A 26,075-nucleotide genomic window follows, 5' to 3' on the forward strand; every position below is an offset into this window, starting at 1 on the left:
CTTCAAAATCACTCATTTTTTTCTTTCACAATGTTTAATCTGCTGTTAAGCGCATCTAGTGAATTTTTAATTTCAGATATTGTATTTTTCACTCCTAGGAATTCCATACCCACACTTACCATGAATAAATAAACAGATGGGACAAATAGAAAACAAATAGCAAGATGGTATATCAATCTCTCATCCACCAAGAAGGAAAGATAGCTAGCCTATTAGCCTTCTGTCAGAACTACTGAATGTCTGAATTCAAGTTGAAATCAAATACATTCTAAATGGTTCAATTTTCTCATTTTACTGATAGGAAAATTAAAGTTCAGGACGTTTATGAAACTTGCCCACAGATAGACAACGACTTCAGGGCTTAGCTGAACCTAGGACCAGGGCTCTTTTCACTAATACTCACACCACTTCCACCTATTTTGCCCTTCACAATTTAGGTAGGACCTGTCATGCTCCTTGACCTTGTTTATTACGCTGCACACTTGTCCTATGAGGATAGCATTTCCCCCTACTGTTCTTTGGGGGAGATTTTTGAACACTTGTTTCTCAGAACCTCACTGTTTCTGCAGCTGATTCCACACCAACCTTAAGTTTTAAAAAATTTGGGAAGAAAACTACAGTGTGTCTCCCTGTCTTGTCCCACTGCAGGCCACACATTGGTAGTCACAAGAAGAATGACCTTATGTTTGGGACTTCCCAGTCTGCCTTTGTCACTTCAACAATAAAGGGTCCAAAGAGGTTTTATACTCTCAAAGGGGCCTGGGGTTGTGGGTGGTTTATTCTTTAATGAGTTTTATTTTGAGGAGGAATGGCAAGGTTGTGTAGCCATTCTGCATGTAAGTTTTTGCAGTGAGCGCTCCAGACTAAGAGTAAAACTGACTCATTTTGCTCCCAAGAGTTTCTCCTCTTATTAGTTTTCTTTTTTGTACGGTTGTTATCTTAAAGTATATATTTGTGGATATTATAAAAGATAAGGGAAAGCATGTGAGGAAGGAAATTAAACAAAGTATCCAAAACAACTCATTAGATATTAAAAATTAAAACTTAGGGCCGGGATGGGAAATAATAGTTTCTTTTCATGCAGCTGTTACATACAGGGCAAGTGACTACAAAAATGAGAATGGAAAAGATAAGACACCAATTCAATTGCAGAACAAAGCTGTAGTCTTGGATTTACAGCTTTTAAAGTATTTAAAAGTGGACTGGTCATCAAATACCTTTTCATGAATAGGCCATGGAAGAAAAGTCTAATTTGGTTTTTAATTCATTAAAATGTTCTGTGGCCAGCAGTTCATGGGGGACACACTGTTATGGAAGTACACCCAGTTTTTTCCAGTCCAGTCATAACATTTAAGCCCACTGGATGGATAAGACAGGCAGATTTACTTGTTTGGGGTCTGCCTGTTGATCATGGAGGTTCCCAGATCACCAGTTTAACCATTAGATGAGTATCTGGTTAAAAAACATTTCCAAATGACACATGTAGAGTTTGCAAGATCTTTAAAGAACTCTTTTAAAAAGTCTAACATCTCTTCTGCCAGTCCTTCACAGTAGTCTCATCTAGAGAGACTCGATCTCCCAAAGTTTCTGTTTTCCTCAAATTTATCAAATGGACATTCGGCTTTTTGGTGTTTAGAATTGGGTTGAGGCAATGCAGGTACAAACTGGACCAGCCAAGGCACAGCCTGTGGAGGCTTGCTGGGTGCCTCTGACCACGCCCCCTCCCCAGCTGCTTTCAGGTTTCTGTATTAGGGCTGCCCTAACAAAACACCACAAATTGGGTAGCTTTAGGAACAGAAATATATTGTCTCACAGCTTTAGAGGCTAGAAGTCTGAGAGCAACATGTCAGCAGGGCTGGTTCCTTCAGAGGCCTCTTGCTTAATTTCTGGGGTTTTGCTGCCAATCTTTGGTGTTCCTTGGTTTGTAGAATTGTCACCCTGATCTCTGCCTTCATGTTCACGTGGTGTTCTCCCTGTGTGCCTGTATCCAAGTGTCCTCTTTTTATAAGGACACCCAGTTATATTGGACTGATGCCCACCCTCCTCCAGTATGACCTCACATTAACTAATTACATCTGCAGCAACTCTTTTCCAAGTAAGGTCACATTCTGAGGTACGGGTGAGCATGTGTGTGTGTGTGTGTGTGTGTGTGTGTGTGTGTGTTAGGACGTCATATAAATTTTGATGAGGACACAGTCAACCCCATAAGTCTTTGCTAGTGTAGGTGTAGAGGACAGTTAATACACAGTAGGTTCAGTCCCATTACCAAGGTGTGACCTTTGGCATCTCCATTGCATGAGATGTGTGATCCCCGAGGACTCTGTCCTCTCGCTGGTCAGGGTGGCCTGTTCCCTCCATCTGTGTGAGTGCTGGGAATCTCTCAGCTTTCAACTCTCCAACTGTCCTTTTCCCAGCCCTGTGGAGCTATGGACTTGCACTGTCCAGTGTGCCCCCCCACCCCCGCTCGCCCCCACCCCGGGACACAGAAGAGACTGGATTCTGATCTCTTTCCGGCATGGTTGTTGTCTCCTTTCCAGAACTCTGCCCTGCAAATTCCAGCTTCTTCAGCCTCCCCGATTCTGAGCACCACCTCTGTCTGGATTCTTCCTCTCTGCCCACGCAGTCCAGAAATCAACCTTCGGGCAGGTCGCCAAGGATCCCCGTCCTGTGCTGCCTGTAGTCAAATGTCTGAACAGAATTGTTCTGTATCTTTGTTCCGATTTTCTAGCTGTGAAGACTGGTTCTTCTTACACTGTTAGACTCAGGGGGAAGACGTTCAGAATGAACTTTTTAAAACTTCTACTTTTAAAGCTGAGCTGTAAAGCCATCTGTGTGGATATAAAGTTCACCACATTTAAATGTCTTTGGAGCACCCAACACTGGGATATTCTCCTTGCTCCTCCCAGCATAGCTAAAAGGACCGCACAGCCATCTTCTGAGAGGCTCACTTTGACATCCCCCCGCAGGTCTCGTCCCAGCCACAGCTCCTGTGTACAAGTGAGCTGGAACATGTGAGTTTAGCTAACTGATGTTGTCAGGCCACAGAGGAAGACAAGCCATGGGAGATAAGGGGGTGCGTCCCTCAGCTTCAGGCAGCCTCAGAGGGGCTCCGCTTGGCCATGGGGAGCTCACTCAACTAACTGGCTTTAATGTTATGCCCCATAGGCTGAAAAGAAATACATTTACCTTTCTACCAAACATTGGAGTTCAGAGCCACCAAATTATCTTAACCCAATTATCATAAATTTTTGCAAATTCTTTAGTGTGGAAATGAGCAAAGGCCATTTCTACTTGAGTGCATGTGTGTTAGGCCCCATATGAAGTGCTTTGAGGTCAGACCAAGCTGGGCTGATTTCTGGCTTCTCTGCTCACTAGCCACGTGGACTTGGGCAAGTCCCTCTGAGCTTCCTAGTTCCTGAAATGGAGATATTTTTCTCATAGGTGTGTTGTGAGTAGTAGGAACACGTGTCTGCCACCCAAGCCTGCCATGTGACTGGCTCATGGAAAAGCAGAGTGGGTTTGGTGTTGCAGTAATGCTTACCAGAGACTCATACCCCCAGCACCTGCTCCCCGACCGAGTCCTGTGCTCTTTAGCCACAAGCACGCATTTTCTAAGACTTCTTTATTTTCAGGATTTAAAATCTGTATACATATCCCTATTCCATGGAGATGGAGGCAGGGAACTAGCAAGTCAATACTTGTGACTTACATCTTTGAAGGGGCTGGTTTACTAGCATGTTGTTTTATTAGCTGAGGTTTACATAATGGGTACATTTGAATGAGGGTGGAGGTGGGGGTATAAAACAGGGCCTTGCCTGGAGAAGGCAGTTCTAGGGCATCTGTAGAATAGGTTTGTGTGCTGCCAGAGAAATCTTAAGTACACTAAAAACGAGCTTCACCTGCGTCCTCACATCACACAGGGTCAGCACCCCCCATGCAACATTATATTGATTGAGTCAAGGGGGGGTCAGACAATAGGCAACTGAATATAAAAACATAATCAATAAAACGTTCACATATACATGAAATCAATCAAACAGACATTTAGAATGGGAAGAGATCATAGAGATGGCCGTGAAATGAGTCACAGTTGTTTACAGACCTGTCATGTCTGCAGATGCCGTCCCATTTCTTTTAAGGACGTCTCCAAACATTCAGTGGGTGCATCATTCCCACTTTCCTGTTTTTCCATGGAAACAATGAAGAAAGTATTCCTCGTCCTACTTTCATGCCAAACACTATTTTTAGTGTTAGCATTTGCTATGGAAACATTCACTTAGTTCCTTCCCCTCAATGTCACATCATTTCACTGACAGACAAGGAAGAGCAGCTCCAGCAGTTTCCAGAACAGAGTATGTGTTTTGGGTGTCAAACATATTTTTGTTCATAACTCAGTCAAAAATAAGCAACTGCCCCAAAAGTGGCAATTATAAAGTCTTCCTGTGATTGAAAAAACAACCTTATGTTTCCTTTTTTTATAGTATTTATATTTTATTTTTTACTTATAATCTACCAAATGAATACGATGCTGCATTCCTAGCAAAGGAATAAGAATGTGGCTCCTTTGTTCTACTAAGAAGATGAGTTTTCTGTTGAAATCTTTCTGGTGACAACCAGGGTCTCAAGAAGGTACAGAAACAGGGGGAGGTGGGCGGGTGCTGTCCTCCACCCTCCTTCAGAGGTGTGACATGGAGCTCAGCCGTCAATGTGAAAAACCTTGGGCTCGTCACTCTCTGGTCCCCCATAAAACGAAGCTGAAGAGCAAGACCTCTAAGCGCCTGGACAGATCTGATCTTCCAAATCTGAATTCCAGTCACGTAGCACATTGTGCTGGGGGAGGCAAGACAAGCTCCAGGAAGCTTCAGCTACATGAAAGTCGTGAACGGCAGCGGGTACTCAGAAACACAGCAGAGGGTTCATGGGCAGAGATTATCACTCTTGTTCAGTGCCTTACATTTATACTCCCACACTTGTTCTCCCTGCTTCTAAATTAGTCAGTGTAGAGACTTTTAAAAGATTAGCTGGTTTAAAGCTACTTTTGCAAAAGGAGCTATGTGGGCCAGCACATAAATCAGATAGACGCTCGTTTTATCTCTCTGCCCAAAGGAAAAGTGGCGGTTTAGACTTTTTCTTTGTAAGCACAATTAAAGTTCTCATTTCTCTTATCGAAAATATTACTCCATATAAACACAAAATGGGCACTGTTATGGGCACTATCCCAAAATAATCTTCCAGATTCTTCCCCAGTCCAGGAAGCTGATAGCTTTGGACAAGCAAATACTTGTTAGGTTAGAGCAAGTGTTAAGTTCGGAAGTGCAGAGTTTTATGGAAAATAACATTATTTGCAACAAAACTATGATTTTTAGATGGCATAACAAGAGAATACACTTTAAAAAAAACAACAGCATAATTAAAAATAAATATTACAGGGCCGGCTGAGTGGCGCAATGGTTAAGAACTGGCTTGGGATGCCAGAGGGCCCTGGTTCGGATCCCACATATGAGGGCCAGTGACACTGCCCTCTACAGCTAAGATGCTGAACAACAGCTCAACCTGGAGCTGGGCTGCCATGAGTCGCTGGCAATGGCGTGGGCTGCGGCCCCTGTGGCAGTGGGTTGCCATAGGCTACCGTGTGTAGCCAGCAGCCAGCGTGAGTGGCCAGCAGCCGCAGTGAGCGGCCGTCCAGAAGCCGGCGACTGATGTGCCTCGCACGGGAAGAGCGCAATGATGGTGCCAGCTTGGGCCAGTGAAGCAACGTCCTCCACAACTAGACTGAAGAACAAAAAGACAGCAGTTTGTCTGTTCCCCTTCCCCCAATTCCCCAGCACCGTTTCCATCCCCCCAATTCCCCAATAAAAATATTTTAAAAATAAATAAATAAATAAATATTACAAAATTTAGCAGGATAAAACTGGAAGCGTTTTTGAGTTGTCAGGAGACACTGTTATGGACATTCCTGAAAGGTCTATAAATTGCTATTTAAATGGCTGCCCAAGGATCCAAAATTTCACACTGTCAGTGTTTCGCATTTGTCAAAAAAAGTAAAAGAAAAAAAGGTGTCCAGAAGAGTCTTAGCTAAGATTCTGAATCCCATTAGAGTAGCTTGAATGATAACCCCCATTTAAAATAATGAGTTTATTCAGCCAAGGGCCTTTGCTATAGACTGATAGTGAGTGGGGATGGAGAACTGGGGTTTCCATCAACAAGACTAGGAACTTCTAATCATTACTGAAGAAATGTTTAGTTATTAAGAAACTTGCTTTGAAAATCTGGTCTCCATCAGTCATCAGAGCAAACTGTTATATTCTGCAAACCTGGTTTGTAGTAAAATTATATCAGATTATTCAGTTCCTCACCATACTGCTAGTTGTATTTCTTTTACAATGTTTTTGCTTTGGGCTGTTTCAAAACTTTTAATTATTGTAAATTTAAAATAGTTTTCCACTTGCAAAAAAAAAAAAAGACTAGGGACTTCTAAACTAAATCTTTGTGTCCTATTGTTGCAGTAATGAATTACCACAAGCTTAGTGGCTTAAAACAACACAAATTAATTATCTTATAGTTCTGGAGGTCAGAAGTCTGCTATGTGTCTCATTGAGTTAAAATCATGGTGTCAGCAGGATTACGTTGCTTCTTGAGGGGGGAATACATGTCCTTGCCTTTCTGAGCTTCTAGAAGCTGCCCACTTTCCCCGACTCGTGGCCCCGCCCTTCACCTTCCAAGTCAGCGATGTTGAGCTGAGTCTTCTCTCTGGTCCTCTTCTACCTCCCTCTTCCCTTATTAAGCACCTTTGTGATTCCATTGGGCCCACCTGGGTAATCCAGGAAATCCTCCCTACTTTAAGGTCAGCTGCTTAGCAAGCTTATTTCTATGCCTGATAACTTCAATTTCCTCTGAAGAAGGAAGCAAAACCATCTGTTCACAAGAATATGATGGGGATCAGGAACGTGCTGTACATGTTAGGGTTCGTTGCTGTGGGGAACGGGAAAGAAGCTGCCTGGGACACATGGCTGTATTGTCCAAGTGTGTCATTCTGGCTGTAGAACCTTAGACCCATTCACAGCCATGGACTCAGGAATTCCTTCTGGATCTCTCCTAAAGTGACAATTATAGATGCAGACAAATTACTCGCATGTACACAGCTACCTGTCAAAGAAATGTGTATAATATATTCAAATTGGAAACAATGCAGGAGAGAAATGATAAAATAAATTATGATATATCCACATAGTGGACTATAATGTTACTAGAATTTATATTTACAGAGACTTGCTCATCACATGGGAAGATACTTATCATATAGTTGAAAACCACTGGGACACAAAATTGTATTTGGCTTCATCTCAACTATATAGAAGACATTGGAGTTTGTAGGCTGACTCCAATGCTTTCTTTACAAAAGACACAGTGGAAGGAAAAACAATAAAATGGCAACAGTGATTCTTCTAGGGCCAGAATTATTGGTGATCTTTCTTTCTCTTTTCATGTATTGTCCCATTTGTTTTTCAGAGAATGTTAAAAGGAATTAAAGCCCGAGTGAGGTTGCAGACTATAAATCTTTGTGGTTTTAGTCTGTACTGATCTGTGATTTTCCTTGGCAGCATGGAAAGGCCTGAGGGACAGAGGAGGTTGGTGTAGGGCTGGGGCTTCAACCAGGAATACACACCAGGAAGACCAAGAGATGACGGCACTAGGGGTGCCGGTAAGAAAGCAGCTGGGGTGATGACCATAAGGATCGGGGCTACGAAGGGTGGAGGCTGGGGAGGGCTGACTCTTGGGATAACGAAGCAGTCAAATAGCAGACAGACGATCCCTGGAAGGGCAAAGAGCGGAAGTTTGGGAAACGGGGAGCAGGATCAGGGTGGAAAAGAGTGGGGAGGAGAGAGCAGTACTACAGATTAATGCATCTGAGGCGGAGCAATCTGGGGTCAGACAGGTCATAGTGGAAGTTCATGGATGAATTTATCAAGCAGCTACTATGAACCAGCACTGTGCTAGGTACTGGGTATGCAATACCAGTGCTCCAAATAGATACAGACTCTGCCCTCTTGGAGTTGTCCTCTGCTGGGGGAATTCAGTATGAAACCAATAATAGACCACTACAAAGGGTGGGGTGTACTCTAAAAAAAAGAATAGGGGTAAATGGGAAATATGGGCCAGGAAAAAAGACCAAAGGAAGTGACATTTAGGGTAAAACCGAAAAGAGGAGAGGGAATGTTATCAGGTGAGGGTGGGGTAAGGTCAAGGGCAGCAGTAAGGCACTCCAGGAGAGCGGGCTGCTTGGGCAGAGGACAGGGGTGGGGGTGACCAGGAACTGGAGGAAGGCCGGTTTGGCTGGAGTGCAGTTAAGTGGATGATGGCATTGAAAGGAGGCCCAAGGCACAGGCGAGGGACAAATTAGGTCCTCTTAAGGGGTTTGGGTTTTATCTCAACTGCATGGACACCAGTGGAGGGACATGGTGTGGTCACACATAATTGTGGAGGAGGATGGGAGGGACAGTGGCTGGGGTCTAGATTCTGTGGGACAGCCAGCCTGTGGAGAGTTCCTCACAAGCCAGGTTCATGTGGCCTCTGACAGTGAGGCAGCTCAAGTTCATCTGTCACCAAGACCCACCTGGGCAATGGGCCTGTTGTCATGACAAGGATGATGTTCTTTTTCCTAGTTGGTTTCTGGCTGCTCCTTGGCTCCAGTCCTCTACCATTGTAGGGATGCCTACAGGGTCTGCGTCTCCTGAGCCCAAGGGAAGACAAGCAGAGGGAGTGTCTTATGAAGACCCAAGAGTAGAATCCTGGGGTGAAGCGCAGTCCTACAGAGCACAGTCTCCTAGGTACCAGCCCAGTTAGGAAGCCTGTTGCTTTTGGTGAAATCCTGTTTGTCCCTTTAATGGCAGCTCCATTAAATCAGCCCCAGTTTGATGAAATGAAGAGTCAGGAGAACAGGCTGATTCTCATTTCTTTTCTAAACTAAGAGGCACTTTTCAGTTTGCAGAATTAGATGCCATGTTTAAGTAAGGCAGCCTGTTCAGCACTGAAGAGTGGAGCTTGTGGATTCAAATCGTGGCTCTGCCACTTAACTTCCTGTGTGACCTTGGGCACATTACTTGCCCTTTTCATGCCCGAGTCCCTTCATCCACGACATGGAGATAATAGCAGCCCCTCATCTGTAAAAACGGGGTAATGGTAAGTCTTAGCTCAGGGATCTGCTGGGGACTGAATGTTGCTTTTGAACCTTTGGTAAAACCATACTTGCACGTTTTAGCCTCTGCTCCACCCAACTTCAAGGTTTGGGCTAAGAGCGTTAAGGAGGAAAAGGACTTCCTTGCAGGCCACTTGCCAGGGCCCTGGGGACCAGAGTCCTCAGCAGGAAGGTGGAAGTGCTGTGGACCAGGGAAGGTCATTCTTCTTTTCAACATTTTAAGGCATGAAGGTGCTTTTTCTCCCAGGCTCCATAGTTTCCCAATTTCCTAACCTATTCACAAAGTTCCCTACCTTGCTATTTTCGATATCGACATCATGTTCCTTCTCAGCCTTAGCTAATCACCAACAACACCATCCGGTTTTTGTCCTCTCAAAGCCTCCAGGAACTTCAAAAGCTACCCACAGCACACACAAATAAAGCCAGGGGCTTAAGATATTCTGGAAACAAATGAAATTCTTAGGTAGAGAGGTGATTTATGGAGTCGATAAATATCTGGTAGTTACAACAACAAAAAATAAATGTGATTTTGAAAAGCAAGGAGCAGAGATTCAAGGTGGGAAAGGAGAGAAGGGTGTGTAGGTTTGCTGAAGTAGTTTGAGGATTCTGTAAAAAGCAAACACATTAACAAAGTCACTGTCTCTGTCGTGAGTCACCTGTCCATTGTGAATGCAGGTTATTAACTGGGGTGTGGGGGGGGTGCTGTAGACTGATTTACAATATATATTTTTCCCTTTACACAGGGAATTGAAAGCACGTATCTGTCAAAGGAGGCTTTTAAGTGAATAGCTTGTGCCAAAAGGATCATATAAAAAAATGTAAAAGGCAACTTTTCTATAAATGCTCAAGCAAACGGATCTGCCTTTAGCCTCTTTGCCCTCCGATTCTTCTATTTGGGATTTTGATCCTGTTTACAGCCACAGGTGGAGAACGCCCCTTCCAGGGTAGTCCCCTGGCGATGCTGCAGATCGTGCAAACGTGGGCTTCTCGGGTCCGCAGTGTCCATAGGGACAGCTCATCAGACCCACCACTCCAGGGCGTGGCGCAGACTGGGGAGTGAGGTGTGTGTGTGTGTGGGGGGTCACCCACAGAACAGCGCTGGGCATGAAGGTTTCTCGCGGGCAAAATGTTGTGGCCTCGGTTCCTGCGGGGTGACACTTTGCATTCATCTTTCCTCCCTGCTCTTGGGGGCCCGTGGTTGGGGGTGGGGGCCACCCAGGCCTCAGCGCGGGTCTCCTGTCGGTTAGCTGAGCGCCCCCAAGTCCAGGCCAGCACGTTTGCTAAGATGGTCTCCCCGCTTGTACCAGCCCGTCAGTAAAAGAAAAAAGGGGAGCCAGCGCCGCTGCGACGTCCTCAGCAGCTTTTCTTCCCACACTTGCGGTGTCACAACAATGAATCACCCCAAAGACAGGGCGGCCGCTTCCCTAATTAACCTGGAGAAGCTCCGGACCTACAAGGTTATAAAAGACTAACTTTTACTTTCATTCAAGTACGCACTACCCACCCCGGCGCCCACTCCCAACGGCTGGCGGGCCCCCGGCTCTGCGAGACAGATCCGGAGTCCCAGGCCCAGGCGACCCGCGAAGGCCCAGGTGACCTGGAAGGGGGCGGCTGGAGTCGGGGTCTCGGGGGTACCCGGACCCGCCGAGGTCAGGGCGGCAGGGCCCCGAGCCCCGACAGCGCCGCCGCGCGGGCGGGTGGGACGCATCCCCTGCGAGCGCTCGGCAGGCTCTCCCGGCGGCAGCGGGGCGAGCGGCGGGCGGGGGAGGCGCGCGGCGGACGAGCGAGCGGAACGGCGTCCGCCCCCGCGGAGCCGAGCGAGGCCGAGCGAGCGGCGCCGACCGAGAGCGCGCGCACAGGAGCGCGAGCGCCGCCGCGGGAGGGTCGTGCCCGCGCGGGTCTGGACTCCGGCCGTCGCGAGCCCGGTGGCCACCTGCTGCGCCGCGCCGCGCCCGGCCGCAGGGTCCCGCAGGGCTGCCGGGAGCATCCGGGCTGGAGCAGCCCTGCCGCCGCCCGTACAGGTACCGGCCACGGAGACGTGGGTTGGCCGCGGCGCGCGGGGGCCAAGGACCGGCGGCGCGGAGGCCTGGGCGGGGGCGGCGCGGGCGGGAGTCGCGCCCCGACGTCCGGCCGGGTGCGGGGAAGCCCAGGGCAGCGCCACGCCGCCAGGTGCCCCTCGGACAGCTGAGGGGACGCCGTCCTCACGGCCGCCTCTTGGGCAGCGCGGGCCCCCCCGGGCGAGGTGAGCCGGGCGCGCTCCCAAAGTTTTCCTTTGCTCACTTTGCTGGACTTGACTTTGACTTGTGAGGCCAACCCTGGCAAGTAACGAGTTAAGAAAATAAAAGGTAAGGGAGCCGATCTTGCCGGGTGGAGACTTGTTAGTATCTGAAGGATATGTACTCCCTGTCGGTAAAGGCCACTGCAGGAAAAAAATGTGGGCAGTCATTCAGTCTTCCTTATGCTCAGGTAGTGGTTTATTTGCCAAACAAGTTTTAGGCTTTGATTACAAGCCAGCAGTGAGGGATTCTGGGTTTGATCTTAGAAGTGTTCAAAATTTTAATCAACAAATATTTGTTGAGCAGACGCTTCCTATCAGGCGGGGCTTTGATAACGATGTTAACAAGTGTAAGTGAGCAGTCACTCAAATGAGCTAACCTTGGGCCTTTGAAATGCAAAGAGAAAGGAATGCCAGCGTTGGAATCGGACGTATGTAGGTACAGACCGACAGCTGGTATCGTGTCACTGCTGAACACTTAATTTTGAGCCAGGAAATCCTTCAAGTGGGAGACAAGCAGCTGTGTGATGCTTTTAGAGCCCACCCCACACCTTCCCAAGCTGATATCTTAAAATATCCTCCTCCCTATCCAAGCCTGCAAGCTTCCTTCATTTACATAACGCGCGCACATGACCATGGGATAGAATCTGTTTAGACCCCATGTTCCCCCTGGAGCTCAGCTGCGCAGCTCACACCTGGGATGATGGGGCATCGTGGTCATTCCTAAGAGCCCTTCAAGGTCATAAAATTGTGAGGTGAAACATTTCTAGAGACAGCGCAGTGCAGGGACTTCTGGGGTCCCTGCCTTTGGGGGGCAGGTGGAGAAGGGTTGAGCGGAGCTGGCTTCCTGGCTCTGCCCCAGTGCTGTGCTGAGCCATGTTGCAGCCTGAAATCAGTAATGCTGATCCTGTCTTTATTCAAATTTGTGGTATTTTGTATAACGTGGATTTTCTGTTAATTTTGGTGTTTGAAAACACTGCATTAAATTGATCTCACGGTGTTTTTTTGTACCCGTTAAATTTTGTGCCTGAGGCGAGTGCCTCACTTGCCTCACCCTTGTTCTAGACTTGCCTACGAGTCAAGTTTCTTAAGCATCAGTTTCCTTATTTTTATAATAAAACAGTTGATCCTCCATGGATGTTGCACAGCTAATGCACAGCCTCTGATGCTGAATAGGACCAGGCATATGGGGCATGCTAAAGGGTGGCTGTCCTAGTCATATTGCTACTGAGCTTGGCCATCCATCTTGAGCTTGTCACTGAATCTTGCTGAGTCTCAGTTTGCCACTCAGCAAAGTTGGAGTAATGATAGCCAGCTCACAGGGAAGCTGTGATTAAATAAGCTTTTTTCAGGGTTAAATAAGAGACTGTGTGAATGAAGGCACCTGGCCCTCCTGGAGGGTGTTTTCTATGATGGCGTGGCCTGGATTTGCCTTGGCAAGCTTGCCACTACCTGCTTTTCCTCTGGAGGTTAGCGTTGTGCCTTGTCACGCACAGATAGACACGCATACATTCTGCATGGGGACCCTAGGGCAGCGTTTGGATCAGAGTAGAGGTGTTTGCTGCCCAGGTTTATGGTGGATGGGTAAAGCTTACCAGCCTCAAGTTGTGGTGGGTGACATTTGTTATAAGTGAACTTAATTTTGCTACCCCAAACAAATGACTTTGGTTCCTTTTTGTTATATTTGGGTCCTAGCTCACGATTGTGATTTTCCCGAACCTAATTCAAGTGATACTATCTCAGTCACTACCTAGTGTAAAACAATTTGGTCCCTTGAGAGTCAGTCTCTCAGTCTCTCCAGGTCACCTTGAGGTCCCTTCTTGCCACAGGTGGTCTGTGGGCACCAGGAGCAGGTTGTGGTCACATCAGGGCGTGGGGGGGAGTGGCTGGTTTCTCACTGTCACCACTGAGCCTCCTTCTCTTATTTCCACTGAGCATTGTCCAGCTGGGTGTCACTTGGGTGAGCCACAGCTGGGGACTTGGCTCCTGCATGTGGCCCTGAAGTCCCCACACTCTAGGTCCCTGCTGGGCCCCTGAGCACCTGTCCAGGTTGTACGAAGCTAGGATGCCATTTCTGCTATGCTGAGCAGTCTCCAGTGTTCCCAGAAGAAAGCAGGACAAAACCCCACGTGCTTTCTACATCCCCCTCTACCTCCCAGGGATTTTCCTTCCTTTACCACCTCTCCTCTTCCACACCAGGTGCAATGGGGCAGGGGGCTCGATCCCTCCAGGTCCCTCTCCTCCCAGTGCCGGAAGAGCTTTTATGTACCTGGGGACCTATCTTCTGTCCTCTGTACAGAGTGGCTCAGAGTAAAGTTCTGGGCTCAAACTTCCAAGCTTTGCTCATGATATGTAAAGGGAATTTAGACATCTTTTTCTGTTATGCTCTACGCCCCACCCCTGGAGAAATCAGATGCACCTGGTGCAGGAAGGCGTGCGCTGGGAAGGAAGCTCCCTTCTCCCCCTTCCCCATCTTTCTGGGCTCCATCCTGGATTATGTGCACTAGACTTCTTATTACCTGAAAAGATGGGGTGGGGGAAGAAGAGAATCGTTTTCTGCTTACATAGCCTTGAGCCCAGCCACCATCCATATTCATGCTGCCACTTCATCGTCAGGATGGTCCACTGTGTGCTTGGCATTTCCTTAAAACAACTAAGGAAATACAGAAAATTCCAAGTCATATATTGCTTCTTCAGGGTGCTTAGGAATTACTTGGAGAATAAGACTGGCCTTTATGAGGCCTCAAGCTGAACACGGAAGCCCTGGGTTTTGTTCACACTCAATGGTTGGAAGTCGAAGTAGTCAGGGAAGGCTTTTTGGAGGAGGTGGGACTTTAAGTAACATTAAGACTTGGCCACATGGATGTGAGATGAAAGAGAGCTTCCCAAGAGAAGAAGCTCTTGAATGCCTGGAGGCAGAAGTACCTGCCCAGGGTGGCCTTTTGGGACTCAGCTGTGGCTTGACCTTTCCTGGTGTCCCTTTCATTATCTAGGTACCTGTGAACCCTGGTACGGTTAGTGTCACCTGTAGGTAGGACAACAGGCATGGTCTGCATTCTAAGTTCCTTGTGTTTTTCGCCAAACTGAATGGAAATTAGAGGAATGTTCATTTGATCCTGTTGTTAAAATATCTGCATCTGGACAATTATTTGGTCCTTAAGACACATTTGTGATTCTGAGGAATGACCTTGGGATTCTTGGAGCTGCTTTAACGTGCTTTAACCTGTAATCCTGAGCTCAGTGGGTCGTAGACCACAAGCTGCCATGTGAGTGCTTAGCGAATTTAGCGGCAGATTGACAAGACGTGATAAGACAACAGGTGTGGCCACGCAGCCAGGGTCACCTCCTCCCCAGTGTTAGCCACCAACTCTGTGCAGATGCTTGCACTGTCCCTGTGCAAATTCCTGTTAGGAAGGGCCCTCACATATTTTTCTTATGATTAAGATATCTGAAAAGAAATTACAAACGATCCTTTTGAAAGGTGAGGAACAGAGAGTTATTTGTTTGCTCAAGCCTCCTCCTGGCCCTGGTGCGTGGGACTGTTTTTTAAGTGTCTGAAGTTTGAGAACTTCCAGAAGACTTGCCTCACCTCTGAGGTCTGTACACTAAGCCCCCTAGGCTTTCTGCCCCCAAATTCTCATGTCTGTGGGAGGCGATAAGACCATTAGCGGTGGTGCGCAATTTTCCCAGAAGCCGCTCCCCGATGGCAGCCAGCAGCATGGGATGTGAAAATGTCAGAGGTATTTTGCTTCCTTAAAGAAGGTGGTCCACCCCAGGGGGGCAGGGGGACAGTCAGGACTCTGGGGTCAGCTCTGCCACTTAGAGGCCCTCTGATCTCAGGAATCCCATAGAGTGGGGGTGGTAATTCATTCTCTCTCTGTCTCTCTGTATCTCTCTCTCTTTCTCTCTCTCTCTCTCTCTCTCTCTCACTCACACACACACACACACACACACACACACGAGCATCACTTGAGATACTGTATCAGCAGACAGAGTGCTTCATAAATTATTTGTAGTTATTACTCTTCCATTGTCTTTCTTAGAAGGTGAAAGGGCATTTGTTATAATTCCCAATAAGGACTTCTAGTAAAGCACCCTAAAGCGATAAAGGATCCTTCTGCGTATGGGACCGGATGGCAATTCAGGAAAATGAGCAAGTTTTCTGTGCAGAGTGACCCCCTGAGCTGCTGGGAGTACTCCTGAGCAGAGCCAGCGGGAGAGGTCATGTGGGTAATGACCTTGGTGCAATTTAAAACACAGTGAGAAACAAGGGCAAGGAAATGGGATGGTAAGTCAGGTAGGGTAGGGTAGGGTACAAGTAGGCGGAAGACCCTCATCCCCTGAGCCCTGGGGTCCACAGTGTTCACTCGTCCATCTCTCTCTCGGTAGCATCAGCTTTCCCTGCTAATATGAAGTTATAGGGACCAGAGTTAAAGTACCAGCAGTGGTGCCATGGACGGGAGGTGCCCTGGCCAGTGACAAACACACACACGTATTGTACCGATCAGACATGGAGACAATTCTGCCCTGCCACATCTGTGGTTTACCACTGACCTGATGAACAGCCATGCATTAGAGGACCAGAACGGGCGTCATCAGTGGGTAACTGAATTAGGACCTATATTAGGTTCCTCGTGTATATTTAGTCTCATGCATATGAATGCATAATGAATATTTAGTACTATTTCAGATACCAGTTAGTGTTATCATGAATATTTACTGCCCAGCTGCCTGGGTATATTTAGTGTTCCACAAACATTAGTGTCTCTTAGTCCTTCCACACTTTGCTATCTGTATTTATTACACACGTGCCCTACCTCCTGTATACTTACATATCCGATAAGAGTCATCTATCCCCTTTGCTATCTTTTCTTCAGAATTGAATATTTTCAAACGATACAACAAAGGTACATTACAGAACACTGAATAAGCCTCTTAAAATCGGTTTCCAACTTGGGCAGACTTATGTGAAGCCATCGTCCCATTGAGATGGATGAAACTGCAGTGCTTGGGGACCTCTGGGACCCATGGTAGGTCTGTATAGGCTTATGCAGCTTGTTCACACCCACTTCAAGTTCTCAGATGGACGTGGAACTGTGTGTCAGTGCTGGCCTCTGCTCTCAGCTCCTCGGGAAAGAAGTGACCATGGGAGAATGGTTATCAGTCATGCTGTCTCTTCTGCTTTGAGCCTGGTGCAAGCCAGTCCCAGCCCTTTTTGGTCTGGTTGCCTCTCTGTGGCCAGGCACTGTGTGCACCTGACAGGTGCAGTGGGCGTGGAGGCTACACTGTGTCCCAGCTCAGAGGCTTAGACTTGGATAGTTCACAGCCCAGTGGCCAATGTGGGACAGTGCAGTGAGATGCTGTGAAACCCCCACCACCCTAACCTGGGTTTAATACCTAATGGCTAGTCCTGAATGGCCACCATCTTGCTTTAATACCTTAATGACTCACCTTTTCTCTTACCACGCACTCCCCATCCTTACCCCAAGGATTGGTACTAAGAACTTTTTTACAGGTCCGTTCTATAAAGAGGTTTGGTGCCTTAGGAGCTGCAGGGCTCTCTCTGTCATGGAGGGGGAGGAGGACGATGGGGTTTGTTGGTGGGTCAGACCCACCCACTTGACCTCTGAACCACATCATGGCCACACCACTCTACCTGGTGATTCATTCTCTGTGAACTGGGATTGTTTCCACAGGAATAGAATTGGTCACGTAGTTTTGTATATGTGCTGCTGAAGCGAGCACAAATTGGCCACATATTTTTGGATGGTTGCTGGGTGTCAGCCTCATGCTCCATTGGAAATCAGATCTTTAAATCATCATAGATTAGCATTCCCAGTCTACTTTCTGGGTGCAAATGGGCGCTTGACATGAACACAAAGCACTTTGAAGATCTGAGTCACCCATTTTCCCAGGGCTTGGCCAGTGTTATCTTGTTTTCTTGAGCAAATATGGGTCTTGGGATTGAGTTGTTCTGCTGAGCGAGGCTTACCTGGTCCCATGTGTAGAACTGAGTTTACTGAGTGCATTTCATGGGCCCTGGGGCAGCCTAGGGGGCTCTCTGGGTGGTGGAGGAACCACTGTGGACAGGACTCAGCAGGCAGTGAAGGCCCGGAAGGTCATGACCGTGGCACGGAGCAGGCCTGCCTACCACATGGAGCTCTCACCAGACTGGTGATTTGGCTCATTCCAGCCAGGCTGCTCTTTGGCTGGTGGCTGGTCCCTTGTGTGGCTCAAGGCCAGGTGCCCCGTAACAGACAGACTCTATATCCAGCACACCCCAGGGCCGAACCTGAGCAGGTGTCTTAATGACATTTGGGAGCATATCCTTCCAAACGTTTGTCTATGCACTACCAAATACTCACATATGCATGTATGCAAAAAGTATATATTGAAGAAAGAGAGGTCACATTCTAGATTGTTTTGTCAGCTGCCTTTTGAAACTCAGTAGTGTGTGCGGAGTCACTTTTCCACATTATTGCATATCTTTCCACGGCACCAGTTCTGTGGCTGTGAGGAGCTCTGTCGCACAGCAGGCCCCAGCTTACTCACCCAAGCCCTCTTTGGGTGGACGTTTATGTAGGTCATTTTCAACCTTTGGACACTTAGTAACAGCATGACGATGAACATTTATCTTACACGTTTGTCTGGCTGGTTCCTTCAAAGTACCATCTTCTCGGAAGACTTCCTATGTCTGTACAAGTCTCCTTGTGGGATATGTCCTGCTTGAAAACATTTTGTTTTTCACACGCAGGTGTTTTTCCCCATGAGATCTCCTGCATCTTGGCCGACAGCATCTTCAGCATCTGTGCTCTTCAGGGTTCGCTCTAGTTCATTTAGGCAGAAGAGGATTTAATGCTGGCAGTTCAGGGCCGGCAGCATTGCTGGAAGCTCGGCCCTGCAGCAGTGACCCCCTGAGCTGCTGGGGGTGGGGGACAGTTCCCACAGGCTGCTGAGTTCCCAGGTGTGGAGCTGTGTGGACAGGGCTCTGAGACCTCCGCCACCACCCACAGGACAACCCCTACAGCAAAGATGTGCAGGAATATCCGCCATGTGGGGAGCCTGGCGGGAGGGAGACCGGAAGTGGGGTCCTTGATTTTCCAGTCTCCAGCAGACAGTCAACAAACCAGGTGGGGTGAATAAAATCTCAGCCTTTCTCTTTTTTGACTTTGAACTTTTTCTGTTATACAGAGGGTGCCAAAAAAAAATGCATACACATTTTAAGAAAGGAAAACTACATTAAAATTGTAATACTCAAGTACCAATAACAAAAGCTCAATACAAGTCACATTTGACTTCTGCAATTACAAGAGGTGCTCAAAGTGGTTACCATCAGCATCCAGACACTTTGGTTATGGCGAACTACTGCTTGAGCAACGTTGATCAAAGTGTCCACTTGTATACATTTTTTTTGGCACCCCTGGTATTTGATGCAGGCAGAGGTGGGAGTCACAAAATTTAGCCATGGGTATGGTGGGCCTGGTCCCTGTCTCCCAGAATCAGCCATTTGTCTTCTTCAGAGCTCTGTGGCCAGGCCCCAGTCCTATCCTGTCTCTCTTAGAAACCAGCCTGAGCGCCAAATGGGCCTGAACACAGGGTGAAGCCACGTACAAATAGCTTCTGCAGACTTGCCTGATATACACACCATCAGACCCCAGAGGCCGGCTTTAGCAGAAGGGCCATGGGCCACGAAGGAACCATCTGGCTGTTTTCTCTCTCCACCTTGGGGAACCCTTGGTTCTCTTTGCCCCTTTCTTGGCATTGTCACATGAATGCTGAACAGCCCCCAGTTCCCAGGCGTGGGTAGGAAGCAGGAGTTAACATACGGCTAAGTTAATGGCCACATTTTCTTCATGAGTCATAATTGATCAGCAGTCAATTTATGAATAGCATTTCTCCTTGCCTCTTCAAACAGGCTTTTGTGAACAATTACTGTGAATTCAAGGGTCGGTATAGTTGCAAACTCTCCCTCTGAGCGATCGTTGTGTTTTCAGCTGTTCAAAGAAAGCATTGCTGAGGAAGGGTTCCAGGAAATGCTGTGTCTTTAGCAACCAGAGCCCATTGTGGTGGGGGGCTGGGATGTTTGGGTGACAATGGGGGACAGCCACCAGCCTGGTGGTGCACACTCTTCTGACCCTTGAAGATCCCTCAGCTAGTGACAGAGCTGTGAACCCATCTGCACCCCTGTTTCTTTAAGGAGATGATTTCCCCTTAGAAACAGCCTCTGTTTCTCTTACCCCCTGGTCACATAGCGTGGTGTGGCTGTTGGTTTTACCCCTATTCCTAGTTAGCTGACACGCCTGGGTGCTGTCATGATAGCTTTACTTTTCACTGGCTTTATCCCCGTTTTACAGAGGAGCAAACTGAGGCCCAGAGAGGTTATTGGACTTACCTAAATCACCAGTACACAGTGGGGCAAGGGGTTGAACTCAGTGTCCTTGTAGCCTATTTTGAACCTGTCTTGCACTGTTAACTTGGAGATGCTGGGAAGTGTCCTTAGAACTTCATGGCTGTGAACACTGGCATATTACTCCCCTGGGTGTCCACAGGGCCTAGAGCAGGGCTGGGGCACAGGAGGGGTTCCTTATTCCGGGCCAGCTCTCCCCAGAGCTGGAGTCTGCCCAGAGCCCCTCCTCCTGGCCTCCTGCCTCTTCTACAGGAAAGGAGGGAGGGGAAAGTCAGGTGGTGGTGGCCTGCAGGAGGGCACAGGCTGGGGGTTGGGCTGACCTGCATCCATCCTGGCGGCCCTGGCTGTTGGGTGACCTTGGGCACAGCCTTGGGCTCACTTTCCTCCTCTGCACACTGAGATGTTGAGATACCTGCGTCCCAGAGTTGTTGAGAGAAGCAAAGGCAATAATTTATGTGGAAAAGGCCAATACGTTGTAACTGGTGTACAAGCGAGTTTGAACCACTTTATTATAATTAAGCCTCCCCTTACCTCTCCCTTATTTTTTTATTAAAACTTTCCTAGTTAAAATAGAATATACCCTTAAGAAACTATGGTACATTTACACAATGGAATATTATTCAGCTATAAAGAAGAAGGAAATCGTACCATTTGCAACGATATAGAAGGAACTAGAGAACATTATGCTAAGTGAAATAAGTCAGTCAGAGAAAGAAAAATACCATATGATCTCACTTATACGTGGAGTCTAAGGAACTGAATAAATGAGTAATGTAAACAGAAATAATCTCAGAGACACAGAGGAAAAACTGAGGGTTACTAGTTGGAAGGGGGTGGAGATGAGAGAGAAGGGGAAGGGACGAGACAATACAAGTTGGTAACTACAATATGGCCTCAGGGATAGAAAAGACAATCTGGGGAATATAATCAATAATGTTGTAAATAATTTTTAGGAGGCCAGTTGGACTCATGTCTTGTTAGGGAGACCACTTCATAGACGGTGTAGAGGCCTGACCACTGCACTGTATTTCTGAAGCTGATGTTGAATAATATTGTATGTCAACTGTAATTATATATACATATAGTCATGGGACGTGGAGTAGAGAGTGGGAATGGAGTCAATGGAATTGTAATAGATAAGTATGATATCGGGGGGGAGGGCAGTAGATGGGGGAGAGGGGTGAAAAGGATAACTATTGCATTGTTCTGTATACCTGAAACTAATATTAAAAAAATTTAAAAATAAAATAAAATATACCCTTGTAACTGGGAGCACTGGGCGCAGAGCCTGGCACCCCCATTTCCAGCCGGTGGCCTCTCAGTGCCTCCATGTCTCATCTGGAAAATGGACATGAGACTCACAGCCACCTCAAACGGTTGTTGTGGGTTCACAGGTGGGGGCAGGGGGGTAGTGCCTGAAAAGTGCTTGGCCCAGAATAAGCATGTAATTAGCCCCTCCTCACCTTCTGAAGGAGTAAAGGTTAAATGGCTGCTGTCTGTGAGACTAAAAATTAAAATGGGACGTGAGGGAGAAAGGACTGGGACCACATGGACTAAGCTTGTGTATATTCCAGCCACTATTAGTTGCTTCAGAAGTACATTACCCCACTAGGTCTCGGAATAACCTTTAAAGGCAGAAATGATTATCCCTGTTTCGAGGTGAGGAAACTAACACTCAGGGAGGTGAAAGTGACTTGCCTGTCCCCATCCAAGGAGACCTAGGTGGGGCAGAGAGGGAGGTGGTCACCTGAAGCCCCTGAGGGGCTGGGATGGGGTCCAGAGCTACTGACCCTGCCCAGGGTCTGCCGCTGGGACCCTGACTTGGCACTGGGTCATTGGTCAAGGGCACAATGGTGGTTGTGTCCTGAGTGTGACCCTAAGTGAACTGTTCACCATGTGCCAGCATGAGCACCTGAAGGAGCAGAAACTTCCCAGACAAAATGTGCTCCTGTTTCTCTCCATTTCCCAAATAAACACCACGGTTGTGATATGCGATATCAACATGCTCCTACAGCAATGCTTTGCACTTCGGATGGACAGACTTACAGTCTTTCGTACAGAGTTGCAGTGGAAGTTCCTCACTGGCCACCAAACTGAAATTCCCATCTGAATTCACTTTAGGAGGAATATCCAGAGTGACCGGCCATGGTGTTCGGTTTCTTCAAAGCTGTTGGTTCATGGTCTTTCTGAGTACGAGGGTCCCTTTGTAACATTGAGCAATTTAGGAAACCTCTCACATGACAGCAATAATATTTCCATGATCTATAAAGGAGGAAAATGTAGATAAGCAGACAGATGCTATGACTTTTCAGTCTTATCTGGGTGACATTGTATTTTATTAATCACATCTACACATACTGAAAAATAACCTGTATATGTCTGTGACATCATATTGATTCCATTTTTCAGATAATAATTGTATATCAGAGATTTGCATGTAAATAACAAAAGATCTGTATTTGGAAGTTTAATATTTGTTAGCCTTTCAAAAAGTGGATATGCCCTTTTGCAGTTTGCTGTTTCCTCCTGGGGACTTTGTCTGCAATTTCATCAGGTTCCACCAGGGGGCGCTTGGGATTATGACACTTCTGCAGTGTGAGGCTTCCTTCACCCCAGTGATGAGACCAAGTGTGGCTTTCTACTCTCAGATGTTTTCTTTTTAGGACAAAAATACTTAAAAAAAACAACAACAGCAACAACAACAAAACATGAAGTAAGAGAATATGGTCTAAAAGAAGTGACCAAACATGCATACAAATTTAAAAGATGTAGCAGGTTTAACAACACCAACAGTCCAATGATTAGTTACTGTTTAGTTTTCTGTAAGTCTGCCCAAGAAAGTCATCACATGGCCCTGGGTGGGCGTGTAGCAGAGGATTCTGAAAAGACGCCAGCTGTGCCAGCTCCTGTTCAAGTGAAGGCCAACAGCCTGTTTCTGCAGGCTCAGGACCAGGTGCAGGGATGCCTCAGGCTTAGGCATCACTGAGATGGATGCTTGGGACTTTTCAGAGCTGCAGCGTCTCGGCTAACCCAGTGAAGGTTGGATTTCTCAGAAATGCATTTGTTTGTTTTTGTTTTTTGGTCCTCTTCCCAGCCTGGCTGTTTGGGGATGAGACTTACATCTGAGAATGTGTTTCCTCCTCAGTAAAGGTAAATCGGGGCAATAATTCATACAGGTTTGCTGAGGGAATTAGATCATAGGTGTCAAGTGGCTTCCTAGCCCAGAGCCTGGCCTGTAGGCATCAGATGTCAGTTTCCTTCCCCTTTGCTTGTCTGCATTGCCTCATTCAAGGAAGCCGAGGAGGAGGAGACGGGAGGTGTGCTTACCTGGGCCATACCTTGGCCTGCTGTCAGCACCTCACTTCTCAGGCTGACTCAGGAGGTCTGGTGGGACTGTGTTTTGTGTTCAGAAAGCTTTGCAGGTGAACCTGCTGTGTGGCTGGCTGACAACCTTGGCCTTCACCTGAGTGTGTCTGGGCCGTGTGGCTGGCTGACAACCTTGGCCTTCACCTGAGTGTGTCTGGGCCGCCGGCAGATTTGATCTCTAAGACGGGGGCTCCCACCTTCCTGCAGGAGGGAGGAGCCCAAAACCTAGTCTGGGGCGATTCCAAGGGCACAGAGCTGGGCTGGGCTGCACCCCTTCTGCTCCCAAGAGGCACAGACACTTCTTTGTCCTCAGCCGTGTGGGCCTCGTTGTCTTCCTGGAGTACTTCTTCCTCATGGCTCATGAGGAGGGACAAGTGGTTTCCCCACACCCAGGGTGCACATTTCCAACTTCTTCATCCAAGTTGTCAACACACATTTTTTTTGCCGCTATGTACACAGCACTGTGATTTGAGGCGGGATGGCTTAGATGTGGACCAGGCCCTCACACAGTCACCTGATAGGGCACAGACGTGTGAGTGACTCTTATCATGAAGTGGACTAAGATAAGGCTGCTCCCCAAGATGTAAGTCCAGTGGGGATTCATGACTGCGGATTCTGAAGGTAGCATTTGAATGGCCCTAGAAGAGTGAGATTCATTTCTACAGGCAGGAAGCATGGGGAGAGGCATCTCCATTTGGAAGGATCTGGTATGTAGGATGGGCCGTGTCCAATAGGATTGGATGTGGACTGCATGCAGGCTGTGGATGGCAGAGTTTAGGAGGAGTGGGCTACAGCCATCCTTGGGAGGCCTGCATCTTAGAGGAAAGTGCTGGTGCCCCTCAGTGGTCATGGGCCAGGGGGCCCACAGGCGTAACCACTCAGTAAATAGAGGCTTTGGAACCAGCTGTGCCGGGTTGGGGGTGGCTGCAGAGGCAGTACCTACAGGCAGAAGTGTGCGCAGTGTAACCTGTCTGCCCATAAGGAAGTCGAAAGTGTGATGGGGAAGCTGTTTCATTCGTGAGGGGTTCAAAGATGGCACACCGGGAAGGGTACTCGTAGGAGACATGCGGAACCCATGTGAGGAACGCGGTAAAGCTGTGCTGTGACACAGAACAGCACTGGTATAAATGGAGACGTTCTGCATGTCCCTGGAAGGGAGGGGTCAATATTTTAAAGATTTAAGTTGTTCACAAATTAATTTATGGATTTAATGCCATTCCTGGCCAGAATCTGGGTGGATAAGCTACCAGATATTAAAACATATTGTAAATTTATAATAATATAAACATTTTGATATTGGGATAGAATAGAAAGCATACCCATGGAACAGACTACAAAGTCTGGAAGATAGAACTTCATAGATTTAGTTAATAATTAACCACTTGGGGAACCATCAGGTTTCTCAATCACATCAAACCCCAAAATATATTCCATGTGCATTAACATTTTAAATGTAAAAATGTAATCATTAAATTCACTTTAGGTAAGTATTGAAGAAATTAGGGGATAAGAAACATGATACCAGAGGCAGAAGCCACAAGGCCAAAACTGTTAGTTCATCAGGGGAATAAAAACTTTAGTATGCTAAAAGAAAAACCCCTAGACAAAATCAACAGTCACATGATAAACTGAGGGAAAAAAATCTCTGCAACATTTTTGACAAATCCCCTTACCTAAATAACTCTAATAATCGATATGAAGAACTTGTGTTAGGATTGAATTTCCCGGTAGGAAAGGGGGTGAAGGATATGAATTTGTTTGCATAAAGAGACATAAATGGCAGTAAGTGTGACAAAGTCAATCTTACAGTCATCCAATAGAGGCATGTGAAAAGAAGGTATCTTTTTTTTTTTTTGCTATCAATTGTTTTTATGCGTATTGTTTTTGTGAACGATGGTACTCAATACAAATGGAGGTGTGCGGCAAGGACGCTCATACGCCTCCAGGAATGGAAGTCACAAACATCCTGCCGGGCACATTGGCACGATGCCCCCAAACTCTTAAAAGAATTCATCCCTTTATCCTGGTGATTCCACTTCTAAGAATTTTCCCCAAGGAAACCTAAATGTGCCGTCCAAAGATTTCTGTACAAGGATGTTCATCACACTGTTGTTTATAAAGGTGAAAATTTGGAAGCGATTTAAGCACCCGGTGTTTAATTTGGGGAATGAATCATTTGTACGCTGGAGTGCAGTCAAGCCCTTGGGAGCATTTGTGAAGGCTGCTTAGTCACAAGGAAACTTCATGATCAAGGCTAAAAGAAGAAGCAGGGAGGATGGCGGCCAGAGATGGAGGGAGAGTGGGAGCCACGGGAAAGAACCAGGGGCCAAAGTGAAGATGGAGACATGTTAGAAAAATAGGTCGGCCTTCATTTTTTCCCATGTATTTTGATTGAGCAGATACTCGGTGCAGGGTGCTGTCATTTAGGCTCGATTTAGAGAAAGAGAAGGTTTGGGTGAACCGAACCAAAGGAAGGGGTGCTGATACTGGGAGGCTCTCTCTCAGGGTGATAGATGGATGCTCTGCCTTGTGTCCTGGGGTCCACCTAGCCCCCCCAGACCTGCTTCTTGACCATGGGGACCCTGCCTTCCCCTGACCGCTCACCCTTTCCCGGAGAGCTGCTGTCCTCACTTCCCATTCTTGACTTGAATGAGGGATTGGAGTTCAAAACCAAACAAAAACTCAGTTTTCAACTTTCAAATTAAAAAGAAAGGAAAAAATTCAGAACATAAAGCTTTTTAAAAGAGGGGTTGTGTTCTACATAAAAACAAGTTGCATATTTTTTATGTGCGTGTATAGGGAAAAGACTGGAAGGAAACATAAAAATGTTA

General features: G+C 47.1%; 1 protein-coding gene across 4 annotated transcripts in view; it reads left to right on the top strand.

Annotated features, from left to right (window-relative positions):
* Positions 1-10,719: 10,719 nt before the first annotated feature.
* Positions 10,720-26,075, top strand: part of CRACDL (CRACD like) — a 106,606-nt gene continuing 91,250 nt past the window's right edge. For 2 of the 4 annotated variants that reach the window (XM_019669187.1, XM_019669192.1), the window contains exon 1: positions 11,018-11,217. The gene's annotated coding sequence lies outside the window, so the exon portion shown is untranslated. Of the gene's footprint in view, positions 10,789-11,017; positions 11,218-11,355; positions 11,542-26,075 lie in introns of those variants that run through there. The other 2 variants (XM_019669189.1, XM_019669191.1) reach the window with 2 other exon arrangements.

The sequence above is a fragment of the Hipposideros armiger genome, unplaced genomic scaffold (genome assembly GCF_001890085.2).
Source record: "Hipposideros armiger isolate ML-2016 unplaced genomic scaffold, ASM189008v1 scaffold_550, whole genome shotgun sequence".
Classification (NCBI taxonomy): domain Eukaryota; kingdom Metazoa; phylum Chordata; class Mammalia; order Chiroptera; family Hipposideridae; genus Hipposideros; species Hipposideros armiger.